We start from the raw sequence: 26,335 nt of genomic DNA, 5'->3' as shown, positions 1-26,335 counted from the left end.
TGGTCATAAGTCAAGGACTACTCGTACTGCAGTAATAACTGACTCCTGAAACATCTGCTCCTCTGCCTCTATTTCTCTAGATCCTGGAATATTCCAAACTTTTATCAGAGGTTTCAGGGTACAATGACATCTTTTTCCAGTCTCTTCACAGATTTATACCCTTTGTTTTAAAATGACCAATCCTTTTCTATCTCCAGCAGAGAGAGGGGCTGAGACATCCCACTCCATTCATAACAAAGAGCTTCTCCCTTTCCACATTTTTTGTGGAAAAATTAATGTGGCTAATTTCCAGTTTAGTGTGCACCCTGTACACTCCCAGTCAATCCCCATATTTAGATCAGAGGAAGTACATGCACCACTCAATTCAGCTAGCAAAAAATACAGCTTGAAATTTATATATCAGTCATCAACAAAAATCAAAACCAATTATGTGGAAAAACAGGATAAAAGGCAGGAAAAGCAGGTAGAGGGAGAGATGAACAACAGATGAGAGATAAAAGGGAAGAGGACTTAATATCAACCATCTACATTCTCTATATTGACACTTCAAAAGGCACAGGACTTTCCAGTGAAACAGTACTATGGGAAATTAGCACAGACAATTCCAAAGAGCGTGGCCTTTGGTTGTTCCATCTTTAACCCTTTTATATACATAACAATAGCAGAATAGGCAAGAAAAGTGGGTTACCAGGTGATCCCTCCTCTATTCTGCACCATCAGAGAAACAATTTGGTTGACCAGGATGATGTATCCAAAAAGGCACACCCCAAAAGAGCTCTGATAGAAAAAGATTTCAATGAGGCATTAAACTGATTGGCTACGGATATCAATCAGAATGCCCAGCACGCCGCTCAATCGCCCCAACATTCTCCTTATATGGAATAGAAGGTGCAACATTTCATAGTGTCTGTCAAAATCCCAGAAGTAGCAGAATAGCCATTGAATCTCCAAAGCATTTTGGAGACATCCAGTTCCGTTAGTTGTTTCAAATCTGGTGCCTGTTTTGATTTCTGAACTTCCTTGAATGGGATAATTTGATTGAAGCTTTGTCCAAACTCTATTATCCATTTGAAGCTTCCTACAGTCCTATTACACTCTTTCAGGACTTGGCCCCATCCAGTTGATAAAGATAACTGTAATCCATGAAAATTCAAGTGTTAATAAACTGATTAACCTTTAAATCAGAATATTCTTTGCTATTTTGAACAAACTGGATATTTGATCTTAAGATATCAATGCTGGCTTCTAAAGCAGTGAATGCCTACTGTGATGACCAAAGCAAGCAGATTCGTGGGTGAGATCCAGAAGTACAAACCCTTTGTGTGTGTACCTTCGAGTCAAGTTTTGACTCCTGGAAATTGCCTGGACTAGTCTCTGCAGTTTTCTTGGCAAAGTTTTTTGGAAATGGTTTGACATTGCCTCCTTCCTAGGGTTCAGACAGAGTGACTGGGCCAAAGTCATCCAGCTGGCTTTGTGCCTAAGTAGGACTAGGACTCACTATCTGCCAGTTTCTAGCCTGATACCTTAACCACTACACTTAACTGGTTCTTTACAAACCATTTACAGCCTGTGATATCACTGCTTTTCTTCTTTTATTGCCTTGTTTATTCCACTTTTACAATGATTTTTTTCCCCTAGATCAAAAATTAACATTGTTATTCATCTTGAAACTTCAGGGCAAAACCTATATATAATGATTCTGGAGACTTTGGGAAAAAGTGGACTTAAGAAAAAAAAAGCAAAAAAAGAAATTTGCTTACTGCCCAATTCTTTAGAATATTCTCTTATGGTAGAGCTTCACATAACCTTCAAATTCCTGATGAGCACAGCATATAAGTCCATAGATTGAGCTGGGCTATGCATAATACCTGCAATAAGATTTGTCAAATAGATCAGATGGATTTATTTTATTTTTTCTAAAAAACCCTTTTTGGCCTAGATAAAACGTGTGCAAAATCATGTCTGTAATTCAATTCTATGCACACCCATACCCACACACAAGCACATCTGATTGTTTTCTAATCATTACTCTCTTGTGATTCATAGGATTTAGAGAACTGGGTCTCACAATTCATTTCAGTTTTCCCTTACCTAAGGCATTAAAAAATAGGTAGCCTGCTGCTTTTCACAAAATGAATATGAAAATAATATTTAATAAAAGATTTTAAAAATTGGTCCACTTATTCAGGAACTATTTCAATTAGCCACTTCATTCATATAAATTACATTTACCAAGAAAACGCAAAATCTTTGCATCTTCATTCCTTCCACAGTAATTAGTACATGGATATGTCTGCATTGTATTGATGGAACTGGTTTACTGTTGCCATTTTTTGGAAGATGTTTTTGGAAGAATTTTTGACTTTGTAAAAAGTAGTTTACAGTCCTGATATTTCTCAATTACCTCCTACCTATGCCGAACTCTGCTTTTTGAAATCAGCTAAAGTCAGCTGGATACTGCCACTTAAGAGGGCATATTCACTGTAATGTCTTTCTAAAACACTTTTTCAGTTATCACTTCCATGCAGCCCTTTTCCTTAGTAAGATGATCTCAAACACTTCAGATTGGAAAACTTTTATGAACGTTCTTTCAGCATTGTAGCAATTAATAAGTATCAAATATTAATTCTATTATATATTACATTATTTCCTAACAGAAAATATAAGCTTACTTTTAATACATCCAGTTCTTTCAGCAGGAGTCATTCCTGAAACTTTATTGTTCAACAGCTGTTAAGGTCTAATCCCATCTTTTGTGCTCATTTAGTTTGTAATTGCCACTTGTTTAAACAAGCAGAAAAATTCTGAACTTTGGTACAAGACATGCTAAAAAATATAGTTGTTAGGTTAGGTGCACTTTTCACCTTTCTCCACTGGCTCTTCAGATATAACTTCTGTAACTCCCCCCCCCCCCCCACAAGTCCAGCAAGGAGGCCAATATACTTTTAAGATTTCTAACTTGTCTCTATGGATAAGATCAGCAAGGTAGTTAATTGTGGACTGGATAACGTGACAATTAAGTGAATATATAGGTGTCTCCAAAAAGTGCTTATCAATGATTGATTCCTCATCAGTTGGTTAGTCTTTTAGTATTACATTTTCTTTTGTTCTGCTGTGGGCTTTCCATGAGCATTTTGAGGATGAAACAACCAGTGATGACGTAACAGAGAGAGTGGGGCCAACATGCTCACCCTGGGAGCTGGCATATCTTCCCTGTTCTCTCTCACACAATACCATATGTCGGGGATCTGAATATTAAACAAGTCTCCAGTTTGGGGCATAAATCAAAATTCTTGCTTATCTAATACTCTATCAAATATGGCATTTTGCAAGCAAGCAGAAAGTTCCTCCCCCCCCCCCCCACCCATCTTGCCATGTGTATCACAGCAAGTGGTGGAAGGAGGGACCATCTTTTTGCTTTTTTAATTTCAAAGATTTAACATCTAGTTTGAGTCATTTTTTTATACTTATTATATATTCATATAAGACTCCAGCTTTTTTTTTCTCCTCCTTTCTTCCAGGCATGAAATTAGAGAAGAATTCAAAAGAGAAGACATCCTGCTAATAAAAATCACATCTGCTCAAGGTATCCGAATGGTGCTTAAGCAGATTTGATTGAAGCAATAATCCTGCGGGTTGATTCTGAAAGAAAATGCTACAGACTTCTCACAAGTATGCAAAAACATAAACTAAAAGCAATCAGATTGTATCTCTAGGTAGGGGTATGGAGCATTTTTAATCTCTGTGATATGCTTGTTCCTGATTTGACTGATAATATTGTGGGGTAGAAACTAGCATACTTTAGTTGCTAAACATGTTAGATGTGAACAAAGGAAGCCAATGCTTACAGTGGAACAAGCTTTGATCTGATCTTAAATATGTTTCCTCAGAAGTAAGCCCATCTGGGTTCAGTCAGACTTACTCCCAGAAGACAGGTGTAGATTACAGTCTCAGTGGCATAATTTACTTTGCTAGACAGAAGAATAAACTGAGATAAACTGATGAATACCATCCCTGAATTGCAAGGGAAAGAAGGATTCAAATGAAAGAAATAGATTAACAGACTATAACAGACTATAAATATGCTGCAAATAAAGTCAGTCAGATGATCTAGAAAGTATAAAAGAGAATAATTCTTTTTACTGCTTTCCCAAAGTGCAAGACATAACCTCCGACATTTCAGAGAGAAGAAAATGAAGCCATGCTTGTAATGCTCCTATTGTCATATCAAAATCAAGGATTATTAACTGAACCCCCTCACCTGTTTTTCACATTGCTTTACACTTATTAAAATAAAACATATATTCAGATACAAACCTTTATGTTGTTAATTGTCAGCATTATATTTGTATACCTCAGTGGCTAATACTGTGACCCTGGATTGGAGGCAGCTAAGAGCAACTAGATAGCTGTCCTTCCTAGGGAGGGTGAGTGGAATGGTGTAAAGGTAGACTTGCAAATAACAAATGCTGTTTATTGTACATTTATTTATTTATTTATTTATTTATTTATTTATTCGGCTTGTATGCCGCCCATCTCCCCCACGGGTGACTCTGGGCGGCTCACAATAAAAACGAAGAAATACAATTCTCTCCAAGATGGCTAAAAACTATAAATAATTTAGAAACATATTAAAATACCGTAAAAAACCTCCTCTAATTTTGGCCCTATAAAAATCTGTAAGATGCTGGGGGGGGGGCAACCCATCATCCCACCAGCCATCTCCACAGGTGCGAGCCCCCCTCTGGCCCCCAGGCCTTCTGGCAAAGCCAGGATTTAATACCTTTCCTGAAGGCCATGAGGGAGGGGGCACACCGGACCTCAGGAGGCAGGATGTTCCATAGGGCGGGCGCTGCAGCAGAAAAGGCTCTCTGCCTAGACCCCACCAATCGAAATTCCCTGACCGGTGGGGTCTGCAACCTGCCCCTTCTGCTGGACCGAGTGGGACGGGCTGAAGTGACCAGGGCGAGGCGGTTCCTCAGGTAACCTGGTCCCGTGCCATGAAGGGCTTTAAAGGTGATAACCAACACCTTGAATTGGACCCGGAAACAAACTGGTAACCAATGCAGCTCGCGCAACAGCGGTGTTATATGTGCCCTCCTAGGGGCATTAAGAACTGTCCGTGCCGCCGCATTCTGCACCAGCTGTAGCTTCCGGATACTCTTCAAGGGAAGCCCCATGTAAAGCGCATTACAGTAGTCCAACCCAGAGGTGACCAGGGCATGAGTGACCGTGCGGAGGTCCCCCTGATCCAGGAAGGGGCGCAACTGCCGCACGACACAAAGTCGTGCAAAGGCCCTCCTGGCCACGACTACCACCTGCTCTTCGAACAGGAGTCGTGAGTCCAGGAGAACCCCCAAATTACGCACCGGGTCTATCTGGGGTAGTGCAACCCCATCAAGAACCAAAGATGACAAAGTCCTAGATCTTGAGGCTCCCCGTATCCACAGCCACTCCGTCTTACCAGGGTTCAGCTGAAGCCTGTTGTCCCCCATCCAGGCCCCCACAGCCTCCAGGCACCGCGAAAGGGTAGTCACAGCATCACTTAAGGCACCAGGGATGGAGATGTATAGTTGGGTATCATCAGCATACTGATGATACCTCACTCCATGGTGCCGGATGATCTCACCCAGCGGCTTCATGTAGATATTAAATAGGAGCGGTGAAAGCACTGACCCCTGTGGCACCCCACACAGTAGGGGCCGGGGGCTGGACTTCTCGCTCCCTATCAACACCGATTGGGTTCGGCCTTGGAGAAAGGAGCTGAACCAGCACAGCATTGTGCCACCCAACCCCAACTCCTGCAGCCGACCCAAAAGGATACCATGGTCGATGGTATCGAAAGCCGCCGAGAGGTCAAGAAGAGCAAGGATGGATGCACTACCCCCATCCCGCTCTCGCCAGAGATCATCTAAAAGTGCGACCAATGCTGTTTCTGTCCCATAACCAGGCCTGAATCCTGACTGATAGGGGTCCAGATAATCCGTTTCCTCCAGGATCCTCTGAAGCTGCCGCGCGACCACCTTTTCTACCACCTTCCCTAAAAAGGGGAGATGGGAGACTGGATGAAAATTGTCCAGGAGGGTGGGGTCTAGCGACGGTTTCTTGAGGAGAGGGCGGACCAAAGCCTCTTTGAAAGGCTTCGGGAACACCCCCTCCTGCAAGGATGAATTAACCACCGCCAGGACCCACCCTAGGGTCACCTCCTTGGTGGATCTAACCAACCAGGAGGGACACGGATCTAAATCACAGGTGGTCGCGCTGACAGCCCCGAGGACCCTGTCCACTTCCTCAGGGACAACAGGATCAAACCGCTCCCAGATAACTGGGCAAGAACGCTCCCTGGTCAACTCTTCTGGACCTACTCCACGCTTGGCTTCCAACTGAGAACGGATCTGAGCAATTTTATCCATCAGGTGTTCAGCAAATTCCTCTGCACGACCCTGCAAGTAGTCCCCCGCCCCCCCTTTTCCCAGGAGGGCCCGGGTGACCCTAAACAGGGCTGCAGGGCGACACTCTGAGGATGCAGTAAGAGCGGAGAAATATTGACATTTCGCCACCCTTACCACCACTAGGTAGGCCTTAATAGCCGCTCTAACCTGTGTTCGGTCTGATTCGTCCCAGGTTTTCCGCCAGCGGCGCTCTAGCCGTCTCTTAGCCCTTTTCATCTCCCTCAACTCCTCCGTGAACCACGGGGAGTGCTGGGAGTGATGGGCCAAGAGAGGACGCACAGGCGCGATCCTGTCCAAGGCCCCAGCCGCCTCCTTATTCCAGGCTGCGGCCAGAGCCTCCGCTGGGCCGTGCAGCAAGGCCTCAGGAACAACCCCCAGCTCCCTTTGGAACCCATCCAGGTCCATCAGTCGCCGGGGGCGGACCGTTTGAATAGGTCCCGCCTCCCTGCAGAGGGGGGCAGCATAGGAGAATCCTGCTGCCACCAGGGAGTGATCTGACCATGACAGGGGGGATAATGTAAAATCCCCCACCAGATCACGCTGCCACTGCTCCGACAAGAAAACCATGTCTGGGGTGTGACCACTGTCCCGGGTCAGGCCATTGATGACCTGGGATAGGCCCATGGCTGCCATGGTAGCCATGAACTCCCGAGCTGCCTCCGAGGCCAACCCCAGGGACGGCAGATTAAAGTCCCCCAAGACCGTAAGTCTGGGGAACTCCACTGCCAACCCCGAGATGGCCTCCAGCAGTTCAGGCAGGGAGGCTGCTATGCAGCAGGGAGGCTGGTATACCAGCAGCACTCCCAACTGATCCCGTGTGCCCAACCTCAGGAACAGGGTCTCACATCCAGCAACTTGTGGAGCAGGGCCCCTGAAGGCCAATAGGGATTCCCTGATGACTACTGCCACTCCCCCTCCCCTGCTCTGGGGTCTCGGCTGGTGCCACACCCTAAACCCGGCCGGACACAATCCCGAGAGGGCTACTCCCCCCTCTGGTGCCAACCAGGTCTCGGTGATACACGAGCAGGTCAGCCTGCTCCTCCCCAATAAGGTCGTAAATAAGGGGGGCCTTATTATTGACTGACCTGGCGCTCAGCAGCAACAGACGAAAGCTCGGGCCTCTGTAGGCCTGCTGACCAGGGTCTGGGCTTGAGCTCTGAGAGCCGGAACACGCCACCGGTATAACGCATCAGGGGCGTCTTCCCCTGAAATGGCCTGCCCTCTGGCTCCCGCCATACCGCCCCTTGCCCGTCACCACCTGTATGCCCGCCCTAAACTGCCCAAGGTCCACCTCCCCCCCCTCCAGGCCTTCCACTTAAGGGGCCCGCCATACCCCCCACCACACAAGGGAGAGGAGACAAAAAAGGGGTAGGGCCACACACCCCTGTGGCACTTCAGCTGACCGCTCTCAGCGCCAACAGGGGGTCACCACTCCCAATCCTCTAACAAACACTCACCCTCTCTCCACTGGCTTCCCTCACTGGCCAGGGAGAGAGGGACCCCATTCGCTCCTGCCCTCTGCCCGTCTCCCACCCAGGCAGAGAGCCGCACATTCACCTTCTCCAATCACAACCTACTCACATACGCCCATACATATTGATAATATCAGGAAGCATTCTACAAATATGTATATGGTATAACAGGGAAGTCATTTTATTAGCTTATCAAAACATTCCAGCTAAAAGATCATAGTGTCATTGTATTGTTTCTTTTATCTTTCTGTTTCCAATGTAATTGACCAAATGTATATAATCTGTGGAAGTATCTCACTCCAGGCTCTCTCCCCCACTGTCTGTTGGCAAGAAGCCCAGTGATCACTGTAGCACATTCCAATAAAAGTACTGTATACTTTATTGCATGTATCTCCAATTACTTTAGTTTCTATTTTAAATGAGCAGATTTCTCACAACAATATCATCCTTATTCCCATCACATCCATATACTGCTTCCCTTTGTTCTTAAAATGTATCACCTCTTTCTACTTGATGAGGTTCTCATCAAATCCATCCAACCATGACTTTGGTCTTCTCCTTCCTCTCCCTATATAGGCAACGTGTGCAATCTGATCCTCATCCATTCTCTCTGCATGACCAAATCACCTCAACCTATTTCTTTTGTATCAGTCACTCACTTCAGTATTCAATCCATGTTCATTCAACACCCAGTCATTCTTGACCCTGTCTCTTCTTGTTTCATCACAAACAGTTCTTAACTACACCCATTCCCACCATGTTCAATGTTCTTACCTAAGCTTATTTCAGTACAATGTAGTGGGCATAATCAATCTCACATCTAGTTATTTTTGTTTCTTTTGACAAACATCCATTCCTTACAACAAATCACATACTATTCAATAATATTCTACCTCTATTTTCCCATCTCTGGTGAGCATTCTACCAAGGTGCATAAATTCATTTACTTACTCTAGTTTTTTGCCACTTATGTATAACTTGCAACCATTCACTTCATTTTCCCTCTCAGACAAAACTACCTTGGTCCTTAATACTTTTTACTGTGAAAAATACTTAATAATTTTTCAGAGCAATACACCTGATTCAGACTATGTAACATTAGCGACAAATCATTTAGGTTCTCAGTCAAAAACATGACATCACCTGCATACAAAAATGTGCATACATTCATTTCCCAATCAACAAACCTCTAACATTGTCACAAGCATTCCTTGAACATTTATCTGTATCTATATTAAACAACTAAGGGACATTACACATTTTTGTCTTAAGTTTCTTAGATACATGCATTTCTCAGCGACTTGTTGAACAGCAAGAATCTGGTCTACACATATCCTACTTGGCATAATGTTGTATTACACTTGCCAAATCTCACTCATTGTCCCATCTCATACCCTTTCAGTCAGAATGTAGCCACTACTATGTAGTTTTCAGCATTCACTCCTGCTACCTTTTCTTTTGTATAAGGAAACAATAATGGCATTCTTCCAATCTTCAGGCACTGATGTAGTCATTCTACTTTTGTTCTTGTGGTTTTCAATCTTTCTTTTTCTTCCATGCCCATTTTTTCCAAGATTCACTTCTAACGCTATTTTAAAAATGGTATATTCTATATTCAGAGTCTCTTATCACCCTTGGATCCTTCAGTTCGCTTAGCCTTGTATCATAAACAATCAAATCAATTATTTATTTATTAAATTTGTATGCTGCCCATCTCCTCCAACGGGTGACTCTGGGTCACCCACAATTAAAACCAAAAACCCAAGCCATTAAAAAACAATACCATATAAATAATTAAAATTAATCAATTAAAATCCAACTATAAAATAACCCTATACATAAATACTAAAAAACATTCAAGATGAGGGGGGGGGGCAGGTTCAATTACCACACAAGCCACTTCCACTGGTGGGAGCCCCCATCTGGCCCCCAGGCCTTCTGGCATAGCCAGGTTTTCACACCTTTCCTGAAGGCCATGAGAGTGGGGCACACCGCATCTTGGGAGGTAGATTGTTCCACAGAGCAGGGGCCACCGTAGAAAAGGCCCTCTTCCTAGATCCCACCAATCAAAATTCCTTGACTGGTGGGGTCTGCAACATGCCCCTTCTGCTGGACTGAGTGGGGTGGGCTGATATAATAGAGGCGAGACAGCTCCCCAGATAACCTGGTCCTGTGCCATGAAGGGTTTTAAAGGTGATAACCAACACCTTGAATTGGACCCAGAAGCAAACCGGCAAACAATGCAGCTCACATAACAGTGGTGTTATATAGACCCCCCTGGGGCATTCAGAACTGTCCACGCCACTGCATTCTGCATCAGGTGTAGCTTCTGGATACTCTTCAATGGTAGCCCCATGTAAAGTGCATTGCAGTAGTCCAACTGGGAGGCGACCAGGGCATGAGTGACTGTACAGAGAGTCTCCTGATTGAGGAAGGGGTATAACTGCTGCACAACACAGTTGCGCAAAGGCCTTCCTAGCCATGACTGCCACCTGCTCTTTGAATAGGAGTCATGAGTCCAGAAAGACCCCCCAGATTACTCACCAGGCCTGTTTGGGGTAGTGTGACCCCGTCAAGAACCAAAGATGATAAACTCCTAGATCTTGAGGCTCCCCGTACCCACAGCCACTCCATCTTACCAGGGTTCAGTTGAAGCCTGTTGTCCCCCATCCAGGCCCCCACAGCCTCCAGGCACCGTGAAAGGGTAGTCACAGCATCACTTAGGTTACCCGGGATGGAGATATATAATTGAGTATCATCAGCATACTGATGCTACCTCATCCCATGGTACCGGATGATCTCACCCAACAGTTTCATGTAGATGTTAAATAGGAGTGGCAAGAGCACTGAACCCTGAGGTACCCCGCAAAGTAGGGGCTGTGGGTTGGACCTCTCACTCCCTATCAACTGGGTTTGGCCTTGGAGAAAGAAGCTGCCAAGAGGTCAAGAAGAGCAAGGATGGATGTACTACCCCCATCCCACTCTCGCCAGAGATCATCCAAAAGTGCAACCAATGCTGTTTCTGTCCCATAACCAGGCCTGAAACCTGACTGATAGGGGTCCAGATAATTCATTTCCTCCAGGATCCTCTGAAGCTGCCGCGCGACCACTTTTTCGACTCTTTCCTAGAAAGGGAAGGTGGGAGACTGGACAAAAATTGTCCAGAAGGGTGGGATCTAGCGATGGTTTCTTGAGGAGGGGGTGGACCAAAGCCTCCTTGAAAGGCTTCGGGAACACCCCCTCCTGCAAGGAGGAATTGACCACCATTGGTACCCACCCTCCTTGGTGGTTTTAACCAACCAGAAAGAAGGATCCAAAATAAGGTAGCCAAACTAACGGCCCTGAGGACCCTGTCCACTTCCTCAAACCGTTCCCAGATAACTGGGTAAGAACGCTCCACACGCTTGGCTTCCAACTGAGAGCAGATCTGAGTGATTTTATCCATCAGGTGTTCAGCAAATTCCTCTGCACGGCCCTGTAGATAGTCCTCCAAGCCCTCCGTACCCAGGAGGGACTGAGTGACCCTGAACAGGGTTGACGGGCAACACTCTGAGGATGCAATAAGAATGGAGAAGTAATGATGTTTCGCCACCCTTACTGCCACTAGGTAGGCCTTAATAGTGGCTCTAACCTGTGTTCGGTCAGACTCGTCTTTAGTTTTCTGCCAGCAGCGCTCTAGATGTCTCTTAGCCCTTTTCATCTCCCTTAACTCCTCTGTAAACCATGAGGAGTGCCAGGGGCGATGGGCCAAGAGTGGCTGCACAGGTGCGATCCTGTCCAAGGCCCCAGCCACCTCCTTATTCCAGACTGCCACCAGGGCCTCCGCTGGACATTGCAGCAAGGCCTTGGGAACAGCCCCCAGCTCTCTTTGGAACCCTTGCAGGTCCATCAGTCACTGGGGGTGGACTGTTCAAATAGATCCCGCCTTCCTGTGGAGGGGGGCAGCATAGGAGAATCTCACAGCCACCAGGGAGTGGTCTGACCATGACAGAGAGAATAAAATAAAATCCCCCAACAGATCATGCTGCCACTGCTCTGACAAGAAAACCATGTCTGGAATGTGACCACTGTCCTGAGTCAGGCCAAGGATGACTGGGGATAGGCCCATGGCCACCATGGTAGCCATGACCTCCTGAGCTGCCTCCGAGGCCAACCCCAGGGATGGCAGATTAAAGTCCCCCAAGACCACAAGCCTGGGGAACTCCACTGCCAACCCCGAGATGGCCTCCAGCAGCTCAGGCAGGGAGGTTGCTACATTATTATGCTTTTAGAGTTATATTCATTCCTTTGCCATTATACATATGAATAGACTTAAACCATGTATTGAAAATATGTGTTTCTACTTCTAGTGATCCTCATTATTATTCCTTTTCTATTCCTGTACTATCTTCTCATTTACAACCATCCATTCATGTTCACCTACTAATATTTTTCCATAAATCACATTCATTCAGAATGTTGTGCAATGTTTTCCAAGATTCACCTCTGATTCTTTATCACCATTCACTAGAGTGTGATATGCACCTACCCTAATCAACCTATGTATATTTATTTCATACACACCCACAACAATGACACCAATTCTACTTTCTGACTTACATCTTAGCACTTTCATTCATTATTAAATCTATGTGGAGTCCTTGGGGTTCTCTGAGCTTGGTTCTTTTCTTGCAAACGTTTCATTACCCAGCTAGGTAACATCTTCAGTGCTAAAATGGGATGAGGTTTGCTCTCTATTTATCTGCTGTGGCCTGCCTTGCCAGTGCTGGTGGGGGTGGGGGATTTGTTTTGCTCCTCTGGTAGTTCTTTGGTTAGCATATGTTTACTGCTTGCTTATGTGGCTGGTGGTGACCTTTGCTTATTTGGGAGATGATTGCTGGTGACTGAATGCTGGTGAGGTGATCTTCTGGTCTTTTGTCTCTTTTGAATAGTATGTAGATGCTGTTAATCTCTGTGTGTCTGTTAATTGCTGCCTTGTCTGAATACCAAGCTTCCAAGAATTCTCTTGCATGTTTGGATTTGGCTTGGTCTAAAATGCTGACAGTTTCCCAGTTAAAACTGTGGTTGAGTCTGTCCATGTGTTGTGCAATTAAGGAATTTTCATTATGTCTTCTGACTGCCTTCAATTTATGCCTTCAATTCCCTGCATGTTTTCTGCAACTGCAAAGTAGATCAGATCAGATCTATTATGTCCCTCTCTTTCATCTTACTTTCACAGATACATAACATATTTTTATTTCTCCCCTCTTACATTCCTAGTCATAGTTTTCCATATGCCATGATCTTTACCAGATAGGCCCATGGATATTGACCTGTACTACCAATTGAAGCTTCTGCATAATGCTTTTTAGCAAGGTAGATAAGGCATAGATGATCCAACTAGCCTTAGTTGTGCCCATGTTGCATGCAGCATTCCTTACTAATGGTAAAGAGAGTACCTGTCAGTTTTGGTATAGAGCTTCTTTTAGAACACTTTCAGCTTTTTGTAAAGGAATGTTCTTACTAATCTCCCCTACTGTTCACACAATCTTGTCGAAGGTGGATATACTGTAAGACTATGTCTGCCTGCTGATCTCACTTCAGTCACTAGCATTACTCCCCAATGACTCTATGTCTGGTATAATACTTGAAAAGAAGCATCTTTAGACATATATCTGTGTGAGTGCAGATTTCTCCCTTGGAAAAGTTTCACTGAATCTGTAGATTCAGGACAGGGATGGGAAGTGTTCTCATATCAAGAATATGATTGGCAGAGATGCTCCCACTGCTCCTTTTATACATTGTCCATCCAACATTCATTTGCCATTTTGACAAGAGAAAATAGAGCAGCACCTACTTCCTAAATCACATATCACTGAAGTTCTGCAACCATGAAATCAAACCGTTAACAGATTTTTCTCCCTGATAAATAATGGACTAACTTGGCAATGCCAGAGGCCTGTTTCACTTGACCTTTTCTCTTCCTGACACTATGCAAATATTCAATAATAAATTACACAACACATCTCATTTATTCCACACTGTATGAGCTTCTGAACTTTTAAGCTATACCTCCTGAGTTGGAATGAGCTGATTTAGCCTGAAATCCATGACACAGTTATCCCAAAAGTCCCTGTGGATGCCTAAAATGCTTGCAGAACATCTCTAGCTTCCAAGACTAGCCATTCTTTCTAACAAATTGATTGCTCAATGCTTTCCGAACACAGGAGTCATGCTTTCTAAGCCTTTCGTGAAAAATGGCTCTCTGGACAAGCAACTACTATCAAAACAGTATAGGTACTAAAATGCACAGATATTTAGAAATTCTTCTAAAAAAATCTATAAGATTCAGAACTCAGGATTCATCTTCTGGCTTCTCTAAAAATTCCGCAGATATTTGGCATAAAGAGAAATGTTCAAATTCACTTTACATTTTGAGTTAAGTAAAACAAAATCTTCAAATTTGGCACATTGTGGATGTTTGGACTCCATCTCTTGAAATTGTGATAGTTTTAACATTACAACCCTCTTTCCTAAACATATCTCTAGGTGATTTTTGTTTTTAATGAATACTTTTCAAATTCACACTGAAAAGTTTAATAAGATGTAAAACTGAGTGGAGATTCACCCTGCAAAGTGGCTTCTGCCTGTAGCAGACAATATCCCAGCCTTCTCCAAGAGTGCCAGTAAAGATTTCTGCAGTTTATTTCCTCATCAGTTACATGCAATATGATGCTGTAGAATAAATCTTTCTTTCTACATTTCCTAATTCAGCTTATACCCTTAAACTTCAAATGTCAAACACAAAAGGATATTTAACATAACAAGAACTATGAATGCTGGAATTGCTTGTTCATAAGCAGGTAGGAGGAACAGCTAATAAGAGCAATAAAGTATTATAAATTCCAGTGAGGTAGCCTTGTTAAGGTTGCCAAATATATTGTTAATGTTGCCAAATATATATATAGCGTAGTGGTTAGAACACCGCCTTTGATGCAGGAGACCGGGGTTCAAATCCCAGCTGGTACCTACCTTACCAGTAGGGGTCCTTGGGCAAAGACCCCCTAATGCTTCACCTGCCTACCTCAAAAATATGAGAGTGACACGGACTAAGAGAGTCATTCCGGCTCGGTCGTCGCCCGGATTAACAAGGTCCGTGTCAGATGTTGGGGAACCAGGACAATCTGATGTTAAGTGGGCTACTGGAACAAAACATACATGGACGAGACAAGAGAACTTGGAAATGATGGAATGCTACTACAACAGCAGACCTAATGAGAGGGGATATATGAAACGTATAAGGGAACTATATGGATAGACAGAAGGCCTACATCCACACTAACTGAGAAACAACTAGTTACCCAGCGCTTCAACATAGTGAAGAGGAAGCTGCTCTCACAACTTGAGATAGACCAACTCCACATTACAACCCGGACTCAAGCAGACCTGGAAGAACAAGCAGATGTGCAGCCAACACCTGAAGCTGGAATGTCACTGCCACCCCTTCCATTACAGAGCACAGCAGCTGATATGAGGCATAAGATCATGGATAAACTAGCTACAGTCAACCCTCGAGTCCGATTACCAAGGCTCAGCAGAAAAGTACCATCAGATAGTATGCTAGAAGATGCCAACAAAGCCCTCCAGACAATCCCTACTAATAATGCTACAGCCGCTGTAATCCTGGAAATGCTTGGCTACACGATCAAGAAGAACAGCAGTACATACCCACCCTGGAAAATGAGATTGGAGGCTAAGATCAAGGCAACTCGGAGAGAAGTCATTCAGCTTGTGGAACTACAGAAGCATGTGGAGATTAAGGATAAGACTCGGCTACTGAAAAAATACATGGGCCTGACTCCATCTGAAGCCCTAGAGACTGCTAAACAAAGGCTCACAGCACTGGCTACCAGGCTAAGGAGATACACTAGAGAAGCAGAGGCCAAGAAGATAAATGCCCTGTTCTCCAAAGAACCATCCAAAGTGTACTCCCAACTGCAGTGCAACCACAGAGTAACAGCTGAGCCCCCAGCAGCGGAAACTGAACAGTACTGGAAGAACATATGGGAGAAAGAGAAGACGCATAACACCAGTGCAAAGTGGGTGCAGGACCTGAAAGCAGACCACAGCAATCTCCCAGAACAGGAACCAGTCACCATCACAGTAGCAGACATCCAACAGTGGGTCAAGAACATGAAAAGCTGGACAGCACCTGGCCCGGACATGATCCACACCTACTGGCTAAAAAAACTAACAGCAGTACATGAACGCCTAGCAGCACAGATGAACCAACTGCTAGCAGCAGGCTCCCACCCAGACTGGCTAACACAAGGAAGGACAGTGCTGATCATGAAAGACCCTCACAAAGGAACAGCACCATCCAACTACCAGCCAATAACCTGCCTCCCCACAACATGGAAAGTTCTATCAGGCATCATAGCTGCCAAGCTACAAGACCATATGGGCCAGTACATGAGCACAGCTCAGAAGGGCATTGGGAACAACACCAGAGGCTCAAAACACCAGTTACTCATAGATAGGGCAGTCACCCAAGACTCAAGGTCTAGGCAGACCAATCTGAGCACAGCCTGGATTGACTACAGGAAACCCTCTATGACTCAATGCCACACACATGGATCTGTGAATGCCTGGCGCTATACAAAGTCAACAGGACACTAAGGACCTTCCTCAAGAACTCAATGGGACTGTGGAAGACAACACTGGAAGTCAACTCAAGACAACTCACACAAGTGGCCATCAAGTGTGGCATATACCAAGGTGATGCACTATCACCACTGCTTTTCTGCATAGGCTTAAACCCTCTCAGCCAGATAATCACAAGGACTGGATACGGGTACAAGTTCAAGAGTGGAATCACCATTAGCCACCTCCTCTACATGGATGACATCAAGCTGTATGCTAAGAGTGAACGAGACATCGACTCACTGATCCACCTGACATGGATCTACAGTGAGGACATTGGGATGTCATTCGGACTGGAGAAGTGTGGCAGGATGATAGTAAAGAGAGGGAAGGTAGTTAAGACCGAGAGAGTGGAACTACCAGTGGGCCACATAGCAGACATAGAGACCAGCTATAAATATCTTGATGTCCCGCAGTCACATGGGAACTATGAGGAGGAGGCAAGGAAGACAGCAACATCCAAGTACCACCAAAGGGTAAGACAGGTCCCGAAGAGCCAGCTCAATGGGAAGAACAAGATCCATGCCATCAACATGTATGCCCTGCCAGTCATCAGATTGACTGCTGGTATAGTGAGCTGGCCAAAGGAAGACATGGAGGCTGCCGATGTGAAGACCTGGAAGCTCCTCACAATGTACGGAGGTTTCCACCCCAAGTCTAACACCCAAAGATTATACACCAGCCGCAAAGAGGGCAGGTGGGGTCTGATAAGTGTCAAAGCCACTGTCCTGGACGAAACCTGGAGCATCCAGGAGTACATCAGTAAGATGGCACCCAAAGATGAGCTGCTGAGAGAATGCCTCAGGCAGCAGCAGACAAGGCAGGAGGTTCAAGCAGAGGAAGTGCCATGGCAAGACAAGCTCCTGCATGGGATGTACCATCGACAGATAGCTGAGGTGGCTGACATTGGGAAATCCTACCAGTGGCTGGAAAGGGCCGGACTAAAAGACAGCACTGAGGCACTGATCATAGCAGCACAAGAACAAGCACTAAGCACCAGATCCATAGAAGCAGGGGTCTACCACACTAGACAGGACCCAAGGTGCAGAGGACCTGGCCTCAGAGACAGTCAGAGACACATAGTGGCAGAGTGTAAGATGCAGGCAGGAACAGCATACACTGAACGGCACAACCAAGTAGCTGGCATTGTGTACAGGAACATCTGCACAGCGTATGGGCTAGACCCCCCCCCCAAGTCCAGATGGGAGATTCCACAGAAGGTCGTGGAGAATAACAGGGCTAAGATCCTGTGGGACTTTCAGATCCAGACGGACAGGCAGGTACTGGCTAATCAACCAGACATCGTGGTAGTAGACAAAGACCAGAAGACAGCGGTAGTGATAGATGTAGCAGTGCCAAGTGACAGCAATGTCAGGAAGAAGGAGCATGAGAAGCTGGAGAAGTACCAGGACCTGAAGGAGGAAATACAGAGGATGTGGAAAGTAAAGGCCAAAGTGGTGGTAGGAGCACTCGGGGTCATGACTCCTAAGCTGGGAGAGTGGCTTCAACAGATCCCAGGAATAACATCAGAACTCTCTGTGCAGAAGAGTGCAGTGCTAGGAACAGCTAAGATACTGCGCAGAACCCTCAAACTCCCAGGCCTCTGGTAGAGGACCCGAGATTGAGGAAGACACATACCACCCATAGGGGTGAGAGGGGAATTTTTATTTTTTTTATATGTGTGTGTGTGTGTGTGTGTGTGCGTGTGTGTGTGTCTGAGAGAGAGGGAGAGGGAGAGAGAGAGAGAGAGAGATGGAGACTCTCTCCACTAATTTATGTATTAGTACATGAATTTATGAAGTATAATCTTGAGTTGACATGTACATAATATTTCAGTAATCACAGCTGTGTAGGGATGATTTGACCCAGCTCACCAGCATTTTCCATGCTTAAAAATCAGCAATAATATCTAGAATATTCTCTACCTCGACTTTGAAAAGCAAAAACTGAAAGAACGCCTCCACAGTTTTAGATACTAGGTCATTTCCTTTAAGGTGGACTTAATGTGTTCCATGGGGATGGCTCAATCTGTTTAGATTTACATTGAACTCTTATAATTCCTTAAATTATCTGGAATAGCAGATTCTTAACTTGGAAGGCAAAGCTGCATCAAAGGAATGCTGAACCTCTAGTTACCAAGGCTACAGAAAATCTGTAGCAATAGTAGATCTATTGAATGTATTGCTCAGGGGAGTCAATTCTCTGAAACACTTTATCTGGGAAGGAGATTAGGATTAAACCTGGAATTATCCAAGGCAGAAGCATGATATGCCATGAACAAGGCATCCTCCACACAGTTGGGAACAAATTATTAATTTGAAGAATTTAGAAGTCTTGTTATTAATAACTTGGACTCTTTCTATTCTAGAATTTAATTCAATTACAGTACTCAATTGCCCTAGTTCCACTAGCTCTAGGAAAAATTCAAGGAATGTAAGCTTTCTAATAATGTCCTGATATTCAGAAGACTGAGGGCAGTTCTAGAATACCATCTAACTCTAAAGATCTTTCTCCAGCTACATCAGGAACCACCTGCAGTTCAGCTCATGCAATTGCCCAGGTTTCCAAAAGGATGTTTTATTAAGAAGAGATTGGAATTCCCTTTACATGCATATGTATGTTCTCAACTGGCTAGACATTCAAATGTCAGGAACCACACTGAATCACAGCAGTACTGAGAAGGGTACTGCAGGTGCTGTCATTTTAGAAGAAAAAACAGGTGTTGCCCAAGCAGCTCTGCAGCTCCTCTGTACAATATTCTATATTCTACAGCAAGAACTGAGCCACTCCTTTGTCACCAACATCTTTTTGGCATGCAGGCAGCATAATTGCTCTACCATGTCCGTTTCAGCATGCAGAAACATGAGTCAAAAGATAGCCACTCAGGCTTCTCCTCCATCATAGACAGAACCATGGTAAATCCTTGAAATGCTTCATTAGGTAAACTCAGTGGCAGCTGTGCTTTCAGCGCGCAAAGAAGAAGTAGTCTAAAAAGTTAATTGGAGTTATTATATGATACGAAGTGTAGCAGACTAAGTAAAAGATAGAGCAACCCATTGGCACAGAGCTTGTGTTAAAACCTGGATCCAAATGTGTCAAAATTATTACAATGAATGGGCAGCAGCCTGAAAATGGACTTAATGCCATATTTACCCAAGTTAACTACTTCACCATCTACCACATTACAGAAAACATGGCCAGGAAAATGTCACCAGCAGATGGGCCCCGGAATAGAACATAATGTGAAATAAACTGAAATCACCATCACTTTCTATGAGACTCAGCCTAACAGAAAGGCTGGATCCATTTCAGATTGTGATACCCTGTGGACATGCTACTTTGAAGGAGTACATCCCACTTAACTTCTAGATTCAAGTCTAACATGACTTGTAACTTCTAATCAGAAAGCTATCAGAGGCATTTTTGTTAATACCATAAATGCCTCTCTGAGGAAAGGCAGGCGCTTTTCTTTGAAAAAGGCAAGTATTATACTTCTTCTTAAGAGGCCTACATTCAGTTTCTCTGAGATGGCCAAAAATAAGCCAGTATCTAATCTTCAGCTGGTTGGGCAAAGTGACTGAGAGATATGATTTCTCACCTTAAAGCAATTCTGAAAAAAAAGCAGATAATGATAATTATCTGGGAATTAGTAGATTAAGTCTGACCCTGCTGCTCCTTCTGGACCCCACAGCAACCATGAGAACTGGAAGCTTTGAAATGGTTCTGTTCCTCTTTTTCAGGGATATTTCAGACCATGTCATTTGAAGGCATCTGCTTCTCAAAACAAGATGAATTACAGTATGTTGTGTTTCTCACAGCTCTGTTCTTTCTCCAGTGTTTTTCAGTATCTCACTAAAACTGCTGGGGGATATCAACAGGAAATTTGGAATTGTATTATATAAATTTGCCGATAATAGCTAAATATATTTCTCTGTAACATCTGTAACCTCTGTAACAGGTAATGGTGGGTAAAATGAGAAATTGAGACTGAAGCCAGGCAAAACTGAGGTGCTTAGTATGAGGAGTCACAATTCCAGAGAAGTAGCACTGATCTGCAAAAACAGGAATGCACAGCTTCATCATCTACCCAACCCACAGGGAAGACAACCTTTATCTGTCTTTTCCTGATACCCACCAAAAGTAGCATTTTCCAATTTGCGCTAGCACAAGCAGTGCTGCCCAGTTTATTTGCTGTGCATCATTTCATTGTAGGCAAATTCCTCCACTCCAATTGACTTCTGTGCAATATGGCAGGAATATTCTCTCTCCTCCAGTCACTGTTCACTGCCCTCCAGCATCAGTTTGCTCTAGGCTGTGGGGCTGCCTGCCCCCATTTGAAGGGACCCCAACCAGTTAACCTCTGATTTTGTTTTGTTTTTGTTTTTTCATTCATGGACTAGTGAAATGAAGGATGAGGGGTTTTTTTACAAGTTCACCAGTGGAAAATTAAAAGCATGGACTCTTTCTTTTTTTCTTTTACAAATTCACTGATGGAAGTATGAATGGCGGATCTTTCTTTTTATCCATGTAAATCTGAGAACAGTTCTGCCACTTTCTCCTTCTAGCTTAAGTGATAGGTGGAAGAAGGAAGCAGCATTTTTTTCCTTTAATCTTTTATTGGTCCACTGGTAGATCCACCCAGAGGGGAAGGGGTCAACTATGAGGGGGAGTCGATGGAGTAGGGCTCATACAAAAGGTTATCAATGGAAACCATATTATCCTCTAAGACCCACCAATGGAAAGGAAAGCAACTGTTGCTTGTTTTCTCAGCATAGGAAGGAGGGTTTAGAAGCAGGGGAAACCAGCAGTTAGGGACCATGGTCAACACAGTCCAGACAAAACACCAGGACCAAAACTCTATGGCCAAAGTGGAAAAAGGTATTGAAATCTGGAAAGGGATTTCTTCAACCAGCTTAATTTCCAGCTGGTTTATGCACAGGAATCAAACAGCTTAGGGCTGCAGTGTGGAAAAGCCCTTAGATCTTCCCCTTCATAAGCTTCCTGTTCCTGTTATATTCTCCCTGAAAGAGCAGTTACACCATTTAGGAAAGCTTTTGGATCTGCATTCCTCTCTGTTTTCCCAGATACAGGCAATAATCTTCAGTTGATACATTACAGTAGTAATGTCTCTTATTAGAAAGAAAAAAAAATTACCTTAGAACTCTGGTGCACTCATTGGTAACCTCCAAGCTTGACTACTCTAATGTATTCTTTATGGGGCTTCCTTTTAGTCTAATCTGGAATCTTCAGCTGATACATCACTCAACAACCATATAGGTCTCTGGAATAACACAAAGGAATAACACTGACGTTTACTAAAAGCACTGCACTGGCTGTTAGCTTGTTTCTAAGTGAAATGCTTACCTACACCCCTATGCAGTGTGGGTCCAGGATACCTGAGAAGTCACTCTTTCTATATAATTCTCCCCACATCTGCTCGTCAAAGTAATCTGAGCTGGATAATCCACAGTTGCTATTTTAAAAACAAATATTTTAAAATTTGATTTTTAATAATTGTTTTTGTCATTTTTAATATCTCTGGTTTTAATTTTACTTTTATTAGAAACTTCTGAGACATCTTACTAGTTAATGGTGGAATCAGAGAGAGAGAGATTGGCCACCCTCCTCATATGTATCTATTGTAAAGCATTTTACCAGCTGCTCCATGCACCCCTAATTCACATTACATAAAATGATAGTCACATAAATCTTCCATAAAATTACAGTGTTTGTAAGGAACTTGGAGGTTATGTAGTGCAGCTCTTCTAGGTAATGAGGGGTGGGGGGAACTACAGCATCCCCAGTAGATGGCTGTCTACATAGTTAAGAACTTCCAAGGAAGAAAAGCCCCTACTCCCCACCCACTCTCACTTCCCACCTTTGGCTTTTATCATTGGCATGGATCCTGACATCTGGTACCCTGCAATTTCCACCACTGGTTTTTACTCTGCCATCTGAAGCAACAGAGAATATGTTTGGCCCGCCACCTTTTATATGACAATGCCACAGATATTTCAAAACTGCTGTTATACCCCTCTCCTTCTGAGAAAGACCAGCTTTCCCAATCAATTTGCATATAACTTGGATACCATGTTTGGTGACAATATACCTGTGAAAGCCAGGTGGTAGAGACTAACACCCAACTATTACCATCACCTTTGGCTGGATACCATTGAAAATGTAATATTAGACCAGACAAATTCATAGCCGGATCTGGAAGGTAGTTATTACTTACATTTCTGTTTTTCTTAGGTCCTTTTTTCTCCAAAACAAGTATACTTTTTGATATTGAAACATATGAATAGTGTCAGTCTATCTCTCTTGCACACACAGACACACACCAGTTACTTTCAAAGAAGTATACAGGAAAATGATATCAGATCCACAAAACTAACTTAATTCATACTTCCCAGATTAATACAGTACATGGATTAGAATAAAGTTTTCCTTCAGACTGCATATATGATGGAGCTCTTAGTATGGTAAAGGGATTAATTGAACCTATGACTAGATAAATGAGAAACTGAGAAAAATTGATGAGTAAATCAACCTCTCTGATTAGCTTGTATTTCAGGCAGCAAAGGGGCAATTTTGTTGTCCCAGTTCTGATGTTTCCAGGCTGCTAACATGGAGGGATTTAGAATCTCTTAATCAACTTCAATCTACATACATAGTTTATTAGTAGTGGAACAGATAAGATTATATAATATGGTTTTTTATTCATGCATGTCATAAAGATGTACTCAGATAAAAATTCTCTCTCCTGATTATGTTTATGTTAATTGTACCAGATAAAAATGACAAGAAAATTATCACCTATGTCTTAAGAAAGAATCTTTTCAGCTATTTTCATTGCTATTGTAACATATTTTACAATCTTTGTTGAAATTCTGCTTCAGTATCATAATAATTTTCATAGAACTGTTAGAAAAGCCAGGTTTCAAATTTGTTCTAAATTTGTAGCATTGACCAGTAGAATCCCACTGAAGGTGTACCTGCAGAAGACTGTGTGTGTGCAGTGAACACTGGATTTCTCCTCCTCCTCCTCTCTTCTGTACAGAATGAAACAGTAGCCTCAGGTAAAGGATCCCAAAGGAGGTGAGGGGGCAGCCTCCACAGCTTTCTTTCTAAGCCCCTCTTCAATTTAATTTTGATAAAGGGCAGAGCTGTGTGCAGTCAGGTCTCTCTCCACTGAACTATATGCTGCCCTCTGGTATTGCTGAGGCCAACGCTGAAGTAAGATTTAACAACTGGTTGGATTGCAGCAAGGGTGGTGTCCCATCTGGGCCAGCCTTGTGGCCAGAAAGGTTGTTAGTTCTACCAATTAGAAGCTAGTAGTGCAAACAACCTCTATCAAAAAAAGAGAGAGAACCATATCATTTTACCATAAATCATAGAATGTGCATTATCCTTTCACCTGATATTTCAGAAGGTTCTGCCCATGAATTCAAAGTGCAAACTTTGATGATTACTAATTATTTTAATGACTCCATCTCAGGATAACCCCTGTAGGTATCAATGTTTATTGAAACATTGAGAGAGGATATAAGCCCCCCATTAATCTAGTTCTTTTTCATTGTAACTGCGAGGCTTAAACAGCAGCAAAATAAAAACATACGTTGTATAAATGTAATAAAACAGCTTAGCGGGTTCAACCAATTATTTTCCCTATAAAACAGTTTTGCTGTATTTGAAGAGTTAAAAAAAAAAAAAAAATCCCCCCCAAGGAGTGTAATTCAAAGCAATCACAAGATGCTCAACCTCTCCTGCTGTTTCTTCTGCTGCTACTTGTTCCTTATTATTCTGTATTGCATCTCCAGACAAACGGCCATGTGCATCCTTGCCTGTTTTCTTCGGTTATTCGAACCCAGAGTCTGCCTTCCAGTCTGATAAATACAAAGCATTTTATTTGGGAAATGCCCAAGCATGTGAGAGCATTTTGCATCTCTGAAGTGTTCAGTTTCATTTGCGCCCTTCCTTCTCTTTCCAAGCAGGCAGTGCAGAATGCTGTATAAATAGCCAAGTCTGTGCTACCTCCAGTTTGAGATAATCCAAGCCTCTCAGAAGCAAGGCATACGGCAGGGAGAGCATCGAGCAGCTTACAAAATGAAAGATGATGTATATTTCAGACTCAATCTCCTGAGCAATCTTGGGAAGCTTGGATGGATTACAATAATACTTCAGCAAGGCTGCTGATATCCATAAAGAGCTGTCACTAACCAAGCAGGATAAGAGCTGGAGAGAATGTTATTCTTTCCACATCAGATTAATTTGAAGAGCTGATATCCTGGAAAGGATAAGACCTGAAAATGCTGATGGATTAAACTTTTAAAACGCTTTGTAAGTGGAATGGGTGAGTCTTAAGGCTTCTTCTTTTTTGCAAGAGAAAAACGGTATGATATTGATTCTCAACATCCACTATTATAATACTTTGGCAAATATTTCAAGACAGATTACTGCTGCCAGAGTGGAAGTTTTTGCTGCTACATCTTAGCCATGCTTAAAATCATCTATGCAAGCAAAGGTGTCATTAAGCTGGATAAGTTTGGATGCTAGGATATTAGAAGCTCCTCTTCTGAAATAAACCCAGCTGATGTTGTACTTGTTTTTAGGTAAAAATACATGGTTGGGCTGCATGATTCCAAAATGTATATTTCCATTTTCTTTCTCAACCTTTGTTATAACAAAGCTCTTGCATCACTGGGTTTTCACACAAACCAGAATTCCATTAATTCCAAGATTCTATTATTTTGAATGTTAACATGGTGAACAGAAGCTCTGAATCAAGATGAAGTTTGTTACTGGGGTTTATAGTTAATCTGTGCTACCTGATTCATCTCTGAAACTATTGCAAGGCTAACCGTTAATACTTTAAGGTTAAACATTGTGTGCAATTAAAAGGATCATTAGTTCTTTTTTGTTAATGAAGAAATATAGTTTTTGTCAGAAAAAAATAATTCTTTTTAAAAGGTAAGTTGTATATATTGTAGCTTCGATTATGAGAGTTAATTTCAATGTAAAAAAAAATAGTATTTTAATTCAATTTTTATTCAGTACCTTTTGTCATAACATTATTGTAACTTAGTCTTAAAGGCTTAAGATAGCATTTTAAGACTGACTTCAGAGGAATGGCTAATAAGTGAGAGGCAATATTGAAATAAGTATTAATTGTGCCTTTATAAAACAGAGAAAAGTATATTTGCTTATGAAAAGCAATTTATTAAAATTAGCTTCCATTTTAGTTATGAAATCTGAACACCAGCCTGCCAACAGAGGCAAAATATAGCTAAGATGTATGAATAGCTAGATGCTTAATTAACAGCAGACACAACTATTATATTTTCTCCATTGCATAATGATTTAGCACCTCTGCTCATGTATGTTTACAATTCAAAACTAACTCATGATCAGTCAAGGAAAAGAAGTGAGATAGTAAAACACAAAGAATTTAATAAGAATTAAGAATGATAGGGATAGAGGGAAATAAGAATCCAGAAGGGAAAGGGTGTATACTTATGTATAGAGGAAATAAACAAGAAATATATAATATTGTTCTTTCTCAATTTGAAAAAACCTACAATATGAGAGTTTTGCAGGAATTTGTTAGTGGTTCTTTTCCTAATAGATTCCATTGGATTCTGAGCAAAATATGCCATAACCAATTAAATTTTAAAAAATCTGGATTTGAAATCTGTTTAGTCCTTTCAATTTTCTGATTGTGGCTGTGCA

The 26,335-nt window shown here is 42.9% G+C and overlaps 1 protein-coding gene and 1 long non-coding RNA gene across 4 annotated transcripts in view; one reads left to right on the top strand and one right to left on the bottom strand.

Moving 5' to 3' along the window:
* Positions 1 to 486: 486 nt before the first annotated feature.
* LOC148214708 (uncharacterized) lies at positions 487 to 24,501 on the bottom strand. The gene is made up of 3 exons (XR_015797695.1): positions 24,368 to 24,501; positions 1,761 to 1,868; positions 487 to 1,133 (listed from the first exon to the last, which is right to left on the bottom strand). It is a non-coding gene; the product is annotated as an uncharacterized LOC148214708 (long non-coding RNA).
* A 160-nt stretch (positions 24,502 to 24,661) lies between these two features.
* Positions 24,662 to 26,335, top strand: part of TUNAR (transmembrane neural differentiation associated intracellular calcium regulator) — a 49,970-nt gene continuing 48,296 nt past the window's right edge. The window contains exon 1 of one of the 3 annotated variants that reach the window (XM_088149877.1): positions 24,662 to 24,959. The gene's annotated coding sequence lies outside the window, so the exon portion shown is untranslated. The remainder of the gene's footprint in view (positions 24,960 to 26,335) is intronic. The other 2 variants (XM_088149876.1, XM_088149875.1) reach the window with 2 other exon arrangements.

Source organism: Python bivittatus, unplaced genomic scaffold (assembly GCF_059951505.1).
Source record: "Python bivittatus isolate LINGU-HERP-01145 unplaced genomic scaffold, Pbiv_v1 ctg000580_np1212, whole genome shotgun sequence".
Classification (NCBI taxonomy): domain Eukaryota; kingdom Metazoa; phylum Chordata; class Lepidosauria; order Squamata; family Pythonidae; genus Python; species Python bivittatus.
This window is presented reverse-complemented; position numbering and strand designations above follow the sequence as displayed.